Below are 12401 nucleotides of genomic sequence, written 5' to 3' on the forward strand. Positions count from 1 at the left end.
ATTAACAGTCATTCTTAGCTTCTTAGACCTCTTAATTTTGAACAGTTTCCTTTGGAGAATTGTAAAATTAAAGGTTATTTTCCTGCAATTTTTCTCCTTCTAAATATTTGGATAACACACTAGGGTGACTAAATGGATAGTTCGAGCCTGCCACGAAGACAGCCAATCTGCAAAGCAAAGCTAAGAGAACAGGGAGTCCAAATGCACTTGGAGTACCTGGAAATTATACCTGGCAGCCAGCAACCTTTTGTGCTTCTTTGTTGTACTGTATTTTCTGGCAGCAGGCTTTCAAGGGTACCTTTATTTCACTGATTACTAAATTAGTGTTGGATTTAATGAGAGAGATCTGTCCTTTTATTTGTGCCTTTTTCCCTTCTTCTTCTTACTTAAAAAAAAAAAAAAGGATCAGCATCACAAAAGCTTTGTACATTTCTAGTTTGCTTTTGATGATGTGACCGTTTGCTCCCATCTATCTCCATGGTAATAAGCTGTCTCTACCCCCACTTTTCGAAGCCTCAGATACTTAGGAAGCTTCAGGACTCGAGAAGAGTTGCATGTTAAAATAATGCAGAGAAACAAATTGGTCTCTGTAAATAGGCCCCATCTTCAAAGCCTTCGAATTTTCTTCAAAATGTGATCCATTTTTCTTAGCTTGAAAACAGGTGCATTTTAGAGAAAATATTTGAAAGTAAATTTGCATCTCAGCAAATGCATCTCAGTAAGTGCCCCTATTCTAAAATAAGACTTGGGTAGGATTTTGAAACTGGAAGAGGCCTCAGGCTTCATTTAGTCCAAGATGTTTATTATATACTTGAGCAAACTCAGGCGCAAAGTATTTCGCAGCCTTATATCTAATCATAACTTTGAACTGGGATTTATGCCTCCCAGCAAGGCATTCTTTCTTCTGTCACTAATATGTCAATAATAATTATTATTATGTTAATAACAATAGCTATTGTTAATAATAAAAGAGATAAGTCACATAAGATGCTATAAAATGCCAGCAATTGTTATTATATCTGTGCTAGGCAACTTTCCCAACAACAAAGGTTTTCAGAAGTTGATCTTTTAGTTTTCAAATCATATTCTCTTAAAGAATACACTCATAGAAGTCAATATTTCTAAAATATGATTATATAAAAATATACACACACATACACATATATATTTGTAGTATATAAATAAAATAGTAATAGTAATTATCTCAGTAGTGGTTAAAATTAATTTAAATGTTATTTAAAACAAATATTCTGGCTGGGCATGGTGGCTCATGCCTGTAATCCCAGCAGTTTGGGAGGCTGAGGCAGGTGGATCACTTGAGGCCAGGAGTTCGAGACCAGTCTGGCCAACATGGTGAAACCCCATCTCCACTAAAAATACAAAAATTAGCCAGGCATGGTGGCGGGTGCTTGTAATCCCAGCTACCCAGGAGACTGAAGCAGGAGAATCGCTTGAACTTGGAGGGAGAGGTTGCAGTGAGCCGAAATCACGCCACTACACTCCAGCCTGGGCGACAAAGTGAGACTGCCTCAAAAAAATAAAATAAAATAAAATAAAAGTTCATATTTTAAAATTTTCTATGTACAACTTGTGTTACTTTCCTTATAATAAAAGAATACTTTATATTTTTGGAAAAAAATATTCACACATTTGATGCTTAAAATGTAAATCGTTCCTTCCTGGCCCAATCACACTGTTCTTTTCCCACAAAATTCAAAATAATTTCATTCACAGTAGCTACAGATATTCTGCCCTGCTCTGTGTACTGTGACTTAGTGCTGGGGACTGGAATGACTGTGTCCCCTCGTCATTCACAAAATGTCAGGGATTTTCACTTAGGCAGGGAGAATTGACTGCAGAACCCGAGGTGGTTTTTTTTTTTTTCCAGTTGTCAAATGATCCTTTATTGAAATATTTTCCTTTGTGTTTCTTAACTAGCTAGGCATTCCACAACAACACTGTTGATGCCATCTATGATGTCATGAGGTTGGTGGCCATCATCATTATGGCCCATAGACAGGGCAGTCCCCCGGATCTCTTTAAGGGTTCCAGAGAGTTCTCTGGCTAAAGATGGGTGCTGCACCTGCCAAGCAATGTTGACGATCTCATCACAAGTGATATTCCCACTGTGTTTAATGTTTTTCTGTTTCTTTCTGTCTCTTGGTGGTTCCTTGAGGGCTTTGATGATCAGGGCAGAGGCAGAAGGCACCACCTCAATCTGGGCCTGTCTGTTCTGAATAGTCAGTTTCACTGTAATTCTCAGGCCCTTCCAGTCACCCATTGCCTTGGCAATGTCATCACCAACCTTTTATGGAGACAGACCCAGGGGGCCGATCTTGGGGGCCAGCGCAGACGTGGCCCCCGATGCACCTCAGGTAAATTACTTTGATCTCGTTAGGGTTGAACTTCTGCAGCATGGTGGAGGCAGCTGGTGTTGGATTAACCTGGATTTGGGATGATGGAAGAAAGTTGCACCTTGGCCTCCTCCAAGCCAAGAGCCGAAAGAACCCAAGGTCTTTATAAAGTATATCCCTCTCACAGCTTTTTGTGGACTCATGTTTTACTTATTGTTTTGTTAAAAGCAATGGCAACAAAAGCCAAAAAAGACAAATGGGATCTAATTAATCTAAAGAGCTTCTGCACAGCAAAAGAAACTACCATCAGAGTGAACAGGCAACCTACAGAATGGGAGAAAATTTTTGCAATCTACTCATCTGACAAAGGGCTAATATCCAAAATCTACACAGAACTTAAACAAATTTACAAGAAAAAAACAAACAAACCCATCAAAAAGTGGGCAAAGGATATGAACAGACTCTTTTCAAAAGAAGACATTTATGCAGCCAACAGACACATGAAAAAATGCTCATCATCACTGGTCATCAGAGAAATGGAAATCAAAATCACAATGAGACACCATCTCACACCAGTTAGACTGGTGATCATTAAAAAGTCAGGAAACAATGGGTGCTGGAGAGGATGTGGCGAAACAGGAACGCTTTTACACTGTTGGTGGGAGTATAAACTAGTTCAACCATTGTGGAAGACAGCGTGGCGATTCCTCAAGGATCTAGAACTAGAAATACCATTTGACCCAGCGATTCCATTACTGGGCATATACCCAAAGGATTATAAATCATGCTACTATAAAGACACATGCACACATATGTTTACTGTGGCACTATTCACAATAGCAAAGACTTGGAACCAACCCAAATGTCCGTCAATGATAGACTGGATTAAGAAAATGTGGCACATATACACCATGGAATACTATGCAGCCATAAAAAAGGATGCGTTCATGTCCTTTGTAGCAACATGAATGAAACTGGAAACCATCATTCTGAGCAAACTATCGCAAAGACAGAAAACCAAACACCACGTGTTCTCATTCATAGGTGGGAATTGAACAATGAGAACACTTGGACACAGGGTGGGGAACATCACACACCAGGGCCTGTCATGGGGTGGGTAGAGGGGGGAGGGATAGCATTAGGAGAAATACCTAATGTAAATGACAAGTTAATGGGTGTGGCAAACAAACACAGCACGTCATGTATACATATGTAACAAGCCTGCACCTTGTGCACATGTACCCTAGAACTTAAAGTATATATATATATACACTTAAAGTATATATTATATATACATATATATACTTAAAGACTTTTCACAGTTTCACAAGCAAAACTCAAATGATCCATTGTATCTAAGAAGTCAAGGGAACCCTTCTGGGAATAAAGAGCTGCCTAAGAATAATAGCAGGGCCACCATATGAGACATGGTGAAAGTCCCAGGCACAGTGTCTTGTGGATGGCAGATGCTGAATAAAGGCCCCATGTTTCCAATGCAGAGATCACAATGGGCCTGGTTATGTCTTTGAGGCCTCAGCCCATGAGGCCCACTAGGTAACCAAGCACTGTGATCACGCACCATCAGCCTGAATAGAGCCACTTGCAAGTTATAAGTTTATCTCTGCTCCTGATCATGTGAAAAATGGCAAACAACTTTGTTTAACCTCCACTCACTTTTTTCCCTCCTTGACTATAGTTGAAATCAACATATTAGGCCATTCTTGCATTGCTATAAATAAATAGCTGAGACTGGGTAATTTATAGATGAAAGAGGTTTAATGGGCTCACGGTCCTGCAGGCTGTTCAGGCGGCATTGTGCTGGCATCTGCTCAGCTTCTGGGGAATCCTCAGGGAGCTTTTATTCATGGTGGAAGGTGAAGTGGGAGCTGGCCCTTCACATGGCGAAAGCAAGAGCAAGAGAGAGACAGTGAGGGTGGGGGTGCCACACACTTTTAAATGACCAGATCTCATGAGAACTCACTCGCTATCTCCAGGACAGGTCCAAGCCATGAGAAATCTGCCCCCATGACCTAAACATCTCCCACCAGGACCCATCTCCAACATTGGGGATTACATTTCAACATGAGGTTTGGGCGAGGACATGTATCCAGATTATATCAGCAACTGGATCCAAACAGCTTTTGCTGTCAATGACAATATTTATTTAATCCCTCCCCCCACCTTTTTTTTTTCGAGAACGGGTCTCACTCTGTCATCCAGGCTGGAGTGCAGTGGCGCGATCACAGCTCTCTGTAACCTTTGCTTCCCAGACTCAAGCGATTCTCTAGTCTCAGCCTCCCAAGTAGCTGGGACTACAGGTGTGAGTCACCATGCTTGGCTGATGTGTGTGTGTGTGTGTGTGTGTGTGTGTGTGTGTTTGTGTGTGTGGAAATGGGGTTTCACCAGGCTGACCAGGCTGGTCTCGAACTCCCAAGCTCAAAGCAATCTGCCCACTTTGGCCTCCCAAATTGCTGGGATTACAGGTGTGAGCCACTTCACCCGGACTATTTAATCCTTTTTGTTTGTTTGTTTTTTTGAGACAGAGTTTTACTCTTGTTGCCCAGGCTGGAGTGCAATGGCGTGGTCTCGGCTCACTGAAACCTCCGCCTCCCGGTTTCAAGCGATTCTCCTGCCTTGGCCTCCTGAGTAGCTGGGATTACAGGCATGCATCACCATGCCTGGCTAATTTTGTATTTTTAGTAGATTCGGGGTTTCTCCATATTGGTCAGGCTGGTCTGAAACTCCCAACCTCAGGTGATCTGCCCGCCTCGGCCTCCCAAAATGCTGGGATTACAGGCATGAGCCACCTCGCCTGGCCTTATATAATCCTTTTTATAGAAGGATAATGCTTGAGACCTTCAGAAATGATCAAATGATGATTGCTATATCTTCTTTTACATCTAGGATAAACACTGTCCTGGGAACAACTCTAATTGGGGATGAAAGAAGAATAGAAAAGGGCAATATAACTTATGCTAGGTTATTAAAAATTGGTGGGAAGTAACCAAATATCTTGAATAATGTGTCTAAAATGATCTCTGTGGTTTTGCCCCAAACCTGCTCCTTCTCCAGTAGTTACCTCTTTTTTTTTTTTTTTTTTTTTTTATTATACTTTAAGTTCTAGGGTACATGTGCATAACGTGCAGGTTTGTTACATATGTATACCTGTGCCATGTTGGTGTGCTGCACCCATCAACTCGTCAGCACCTATCAATTCATCGTTTATATCGTTACCTCTTTTTAATATATGGTACTGGTATTCGCCCACTTACTCAAACCAAAAACTAGAGAGCCACCTTGGGCTCTTCCTCTCCCTACACTCCCAAATTCAGTTCATCCGTAAGTCCTGTTAGTTTGTCTTCCCAAAAAATTCCCACATTCTTCCACTTTGCTTCTTCTTTTTTTGTCCACTGTGGTCCCCTGATCCAAGCCCCTGCCATCTGTCACATGATCAGCACAGTGACTTCTGACCAGCCTCCCCCTTTCCCCCTCACTACAGTCCATTTTCTCCATGGCAGCCAAATTTAAAACATAAATCAGATCACATGTGTCATACCCCTGCTAAAAAGCATCCTTTGTCACAGAACAAAATCCAAACTCCTTTTGGGGAACTTGGAGTGCCTACCTGATCTAGGCACTGTGCACCTGAAGCCCTTTTTCTCCCTGTCTCTCCCTTGCTTTATCTTCTGGCTGTGTGGGCCCCTGGGGTCTGTAGATGCTCCTTGTGCATGGCAGGGTCTTCTCCAAGGACCTTCATGTGATTCCCCCAGTCACATTCAAGTCTGTCCAAATTCTTTCTCCCCAGCAAGGCTTTCCCTCACCGTCCTATCCAAAATTGCACCTTGCCCTTCATCTCTTTTCCCTGCCTTCTTCTTCCATATAGCCCCCCTCACCCTGCAATTATGTTGTATCCCTTCACTTGTTTGTTTCCGCCTGAACTGTCTCTGCCTCTAGAATGGAATCTCCCCAAGGAGGGATGTGCTCTTTCTTGTAACCTATTATGAGTTCAGCTCCCAGAGCAATTCTTCACATATGGAAGGTACTCAAGGAATATTTATAGAATAAATGAATGGTCTCATCTTAATCTTTTCTTCTCCTATGAAAGAGAACATTTTGGGGGTGAGGATCAATGTTAGACATGATCAAGATCCCTAGAGAATAAGAAGTTATAATAACATGCAGCAGATGCAAGAAAAAACAAAATTGCATTTTTGCCATGGATTGCTGTGGATACATCCAAGTGCTGCACATGGATATTTGGGCTGTAGATTTCTGTGGCTCAGAGAGATGCTCACCCCGAAAGACACTGCATTCAATCCTGTGAAGTCTCACTAGAATCATTAAGTGCTTATCGCCCCCTTCAGGTGCTTATCTTCTCGAGAACAGAGACCATGACTCATGTTATATTTTATTAGAATGATTTGCAAATAGCAGGTAATACATAAATATTTGCTAAATTGAATTACATTGATCCTTTCCACATCCGGAATGAATTTTTAGGTTCTGGTGCGCGTGCGCATGTGTGTGTGTGTGTTTACATTCAAAATATCTATTTTGAAGTGATCAGACCTGGGGGCCTTGTTACTTCTTCCTAAGTCGACTTGTCATAATGCCAATGAAAATACCACCAAATTTTTTATGGAGCCAAACAAATTAATACTAAAGTTCGTATTTTAAAAATAAGCAAGAATAGTTGAGAAACCAATAAAAAAGAAAAACTTTTAGCAGGGATTAGCCTGCCACATATTAAAATATTCTATAAAGCCCCTAACAATTAAAACATTTCCTATTTTTGGATAGGATGACTCAGCAGCACAAAGATGTCAGTTGTTCAAGTCAATTTATTAACAACCATAATCCCAATACAAACAGCAACAAGCTTTTTAAATGAAGCCATACAAATTGATACTAAAGTTTATATGGAGAAACATTTAAAAATAGCCAGGGAAACATTTAAAAACACACAAAACTTTGAAGTAGATGAACAGATATTAAAACATACTATAAAGCCTTTTATAATTAACACCCAGTGGTACTGTCTAATGCAGCAGAATTAAAAGCCCAGAAATAGAAAGAAACACATATGGTAACTGACTATGTGAAGAACTGGCACCTCAAACCATTGGGTCAAAGATAAACTTTTATTATTATTTTTTAAAATCTACCAGTTATCCTCAAGTTCTACAAAGATAAGCTTTTAAATAAATGGTTCTGGGACAGATGGTACATTTGGAAAAAGATAAAATTAAATTCATACGTCACACCATATTGAAGAATAAATTCAAAATAGGAATCTAAATGTAAAATACAAAATCACACAAGTGCTAGAAGAAAACATGGGTGAATTCTTTAACTTTGGTATGGAGAAAGCCTCAAAATCGAGAGGTCATAAAAGAAAAGGTTAATAAATTTGACTAGACTGAAAATAAAAATAATTTTGGGGGAGCATGGCTAAATACCCCACTATAAACAAAGTCAAAAAACAGTGAGCATAAGCCAGGCGTGATGGCTCATGCCTGTAATCCCAGCACTTTGGGAGGCCAAGGCAGGCGGATCACTTGAGGTTAGGAGTTCGAGACCAGCCTGGCCAACGTGGTGAAACCTTGTCTCTACTAAAAACACAAAAAAATTAGCTGGACGTTGTGGTGGGTGCCTGTAATTCCAGCTACTGTAATCCAGCTGAGGCAGAAGAATTGCTTGAACCCGGGAGGTGGAGGTTGCAGTGAACTGAGATCTCGCCACTGCACTCCAGCCTCGGTGACAGAGTGAGACTCCATCTCAAAATTCAAAAATGAAAAAAAACCAGCTGGGCATGGCAGTGCGTGCCTTTAGTCCCAGCTACTGGGGTGGCTGAGGTGGGAGGATTGCTTGAGCCCAGGACGTTGAGCTTGCAGTGAACTGTGATTGTGCCACTGCACTCCAGCCTGGACAACAGAGTGAGACCCTGTTCCCCTCAAAAAGAAAAATAAAACACAGTAAGCAGTGAAATATATTATAGATAAAAGGATAATATTCTTAATATGTAAAGAACTCTAAATAAATGGAAGGACAAAGGATCAAAAGCCTGATTTAAAAAATGAAAAAACTACATTAATAAACAATTCTGAGAAGAAAAAGGCCAATTATGCCTGTAATCTCAGCACTTGGGGAGGCCGAGGTAGGTGGGTCACTTGAGCTCAGGAGTCTGAGACCAGCCTGGGCAACATGGGGATAACCCTGTCTCTGCAAAAAATACAAAAGTTAGCCAGATGTGGTGGCACACACCTGTGGTCCCAGCTACTCAGGAGGCTGTGTTGGGAGAATTGCTTGAACCAGGGAGGCGGAAGCTGCAGTGAGCTGAGATTGCACCACTGCACTCCAGCCTGGGCAACACACAGACCCTGACTCTAAAAAAAAAAACAAAAACAAACAAACAAACAAAAAAAACATTAGGGAGAGTTTCAAAGTGTTAGTTATATCAGAAGTAGACCATTTGTATCAGTCTCTGTCGGTGAACAGAAGACCCAAATAGGATAATTTAGAGGAATTTAACGAAGAATCAGGTTTAAGGCAAACTCACAAAGAATGGTGCGGTATCCTGAAGTTAGCAAGAACCAGGAAGACATTATTGATCTGGGCCTGAACTAATTTAGAGAGAATATGGTGTAGCTAAATGGAGAATGCTGCCTGGAGAAACAGAAAGCCAAACCACAATGACTCAGCTGGGATGAAGCTGGGGAATAAATCCAGCACCCTCACTCTCCCTTACCTCTTCCATGGAACTTCTGTTGTCATCCAGTGGCTGAAATCAACCAGAAGCCAACAGGGAAAGACCTGCCTCCTGGGACACAGAGCAGGTGAGGAAGGGACAAAGAATTACCCTGGAGAGATGAATGAAGACTATTCTGCACACCAACTGTTTCAAATGGCTGGTTTCTATGTGGAACTGAGAGTCTCCAAATGATCACAAGACACCACTGTGTAGAAGACAAGGAACTTGAGGACGCCCCCTTTTAAGAGTGGGTTTAAGCAGGAGTTAAATAATATCTGAATTGGCCCGGCACAGTGGCTCATGCCTGTAATCCCGGCACTTTGGGAACCCAAGGCTGGAGGATCACTTGAGGTCAGGAGTTCAAGACCAGCCTGGGCAACATAGCAAGACCCTCTCATAATAATAATAATAATAATAATAATAATAATAATAATAATAATAATGTTTTGGCTAGGCATAGTGGCTCACGTCTGTAATCCCAGCACTTTGGTAGGCCGAGGCGAGTGGATCAAAACCAGCCTGGCCAAATGGTGAAACCCTGTCTCTACCAAAACTACAATAATTAGCCAGGTGCAGTGGCAGGTGCCTGTAATCCCAGCTACTTGGGAGGCTGACGCAGGAGAATCATTTGAACCTGGGCAAAAGAGGTTGCAGTGAGCTGAGATCGCGCCACTGCACTCCACCCTGGGCAACAAACTGAGACTCCCTCTCAATAGTAATACTAATGTTTTATAATCTATGTTATCACAAAGCTTTACCATATTATTATAACCACAGTAAAATAGGTGAATAATAATAGATGAAAGACAACTACACCTTCTTTGACACTGCTCGCATTGAGAAAGGGGACCTATGTCTCCTCGCCTTGAGTCTGACTGCTTTGACCAGTAGAATATCCGAGGAGTGGCGCTGTGCTGGTTTCCAAGCTTGGCTTTAAGAGACTGGCAGCTTCCGTTTCCTGTCTCTGAGGACATTGACTGGAGCCCCGAGCTTCCCTGTGAGAGTCTGACTACCCAGAGGCTGCCATCGAATAAGGAAGCCTAAGGTAGCTGCAGGAAGAAACTCTGTGGAAAGGCGGGGTGGGGAGGGACAGAGAGACAGAGGGAGAAAGAGAAACAGATGCCCAGCCAACTCCTGCTTGTTCTAGTCCCCCCACTATTCCAGCCTTGCAGCGGAGGCCCCAGGCATTCTGGAGCAGAAATGAGCTGTCCCTTGCCGTGCCCTGTTTGAAGATAGTCATGATAAATGGTTGTTTCAAGCCACTACAGTATTGCTCGGTAACAACAGATACTTGGGCAGAATTTGGTACTTGGAAGTGGGGTGCTATCATAACGAATACCCAAACCATGTGGCACTGACTTTGGGACAGAGTGTCAGAGAGAAGCAGAAGAAGCCAGGAGGAGACTACGGGTGAGGGTGTGAAAGACTGAGGAAAGTATTTATAGAGGCTGGAAAACAGAGGACTCTTTTTATGTAGTGACAGAAAGTGTGAGGACACTGTCGCCTATGGGAACGTGGAAAACAGAAAGGGTGCTTAACAGCTTGTGGGGTTGGCTAGAGAGATGTCCAAGCAGAATATAGAAGATGCCAACCGGCTTTTTCAGTTGCCTATGACAAACTATGAGACAGGAGAGATGATCTAAAGAAAAACTGTGGGCTGGGTGCAGTGGCTCACACCTGTAATCCCAGCACTTTGGGAGGCCAAGGCAGGAGGATCAGAAGATCAGAAGTTCAAGACCAGCCTGGCCAATGTGGTGAAACCCCGTCTCTACTAAAAATATAAAAAATTAGCAGGGTGTGGTGGTGCACGCCTGTAGTCCCAGCTACTTGGGAGGCCGAGGCAGGAGAATCGCTTAAACCCTGGAGACAGAGGTTGCAGTGAACTGAGATCACATCACTGCACTCCAGACTGGGCGACAGGTGAGACTCTCTCTCAAAAAAAAAAAAAAAAGAAAGAAAGAAAAAGAAAAAGAGAAAAATTGTTCAAGTTCTTAGCAAAAATGGAAAAGTACAAATATTGGATTATAAAATAAACCTGTTGCTTATCCCTGGTCTCTCCCATTAAAAGATTCCCAAATAAAAAATATCTCTAGGGCCTAAGGTCAAATCCAGAATAAGATGCTTTGTCAGAAAAATTTAAGGGCAGGCCTAGTAATCTCAAGGATGTGCCTCATAGACCATCTCAGTAAACAATAGAACTTTGAAGACTCCTAAAGGTGTTGTCTTATAGGAAGGAACCTCAAAGGAGATCCAAGTATTTCTAACACGTAAAATGGGAACATTTGCATCTTCTTCACAGGATTGCTGTGACTATTAAACAGAATAATACCCATTCTTCTAAATATCTGCTGATGTCTACTCTCTGCCAGGCATTGTTCTAGATTTTGAGAATTTCTAAGAGTTATTAATCTTCAGGATTCTGGAACAAAAAATTAGAATTCTTGAGAATTCTTGGCAATCCTCAAAATCATAAGTTATTCTACATTTTTCCATAACGCCTTCTTGGTATGTTTTTAAAAACAACAACTGACCACACTAGTAAATAGCGAACCATTTTTCTGTGATGGGATTATACAAAAAGTTTCCAAGGCTTTCTGCAGATAAAACCTCCCCCCCCAAAAAACAAGAAATCCCCCCAGATATAATAAATGAATGGGTTACATGCTTTATTATTATTATAGACATATATATTGCGACAAGATTACACTATATTTCAATGACGTGTAAAAATAATTTCTACATGAGTTAGATAACAGAATATATTAAAAGAAAGGAACATTAACACAACATAATGCCAAACAAAATGATCCAAATTGTTTCAATTCAAACAAGGAAAGATAATACTGCAAAAATTTAAATTTTAAAAGTTACTCTTTTCTGGAGACGGAATCTTGCTCTGTCGCCCAGGCTGGAGTACAGTGGTGTGATCTCGGCTCACTGCAACCTCCACCTCCCAGGTTCAAGCAATTCTCCTACCTCGGCCTCCCAAATAGCTGAGATTATAGGCTCACGCCACTGTGCCCAGCTAATTTTTGTATTTTTAGTAGAGACGGGGTTTCACCATGTTGGCCAGGCTGGTCTCAAACTCCTGACCTCGTGATCTGCCCGCCTTGGCCTCTCAAAGTGCTGGGGTTACAGGCGTGGGCCATTGTGCCCGGCCAAAAGTTATTCTCAAAAATGAAACTGAAAAACACATAAAGCATGAATTGCCCTGAATGTCTTGGTCCTTGTTTCCTGACAAATATTCCGGATGCAGAATGTTTCTTTCATTCTATGTTAATGTTAGTTTATTATTA

General features: G+C 41.6%; 1 pseudogene; it reads right to left on the bottom strand.

Annotated features, from left to right (window-relative positions):
- Positions 1–1930: 1930 nt before the first annotated feature.
- LOC111545929 lies at positions 1931–2432 on the bottom strand (annotated as a pseudogene).
- Positions 2433–12401: the final 9969 nt, after the last annotated feature.

This window comes from Piliocolobus tephrosceles, chromosome 11, assembly GCF_002776525.5.
Source record: "Piliocolobus tephrosceles isolate RC106 chromosome 11, ASM277652v3, whole genome shotgun sequence".
Lineage (NCBI taxonomy): Eukaryota > Metazoa > Chordata > Mammalia > Primates > Cercopithecidae > Piliocolobus > Piliocolobus tephrosceles.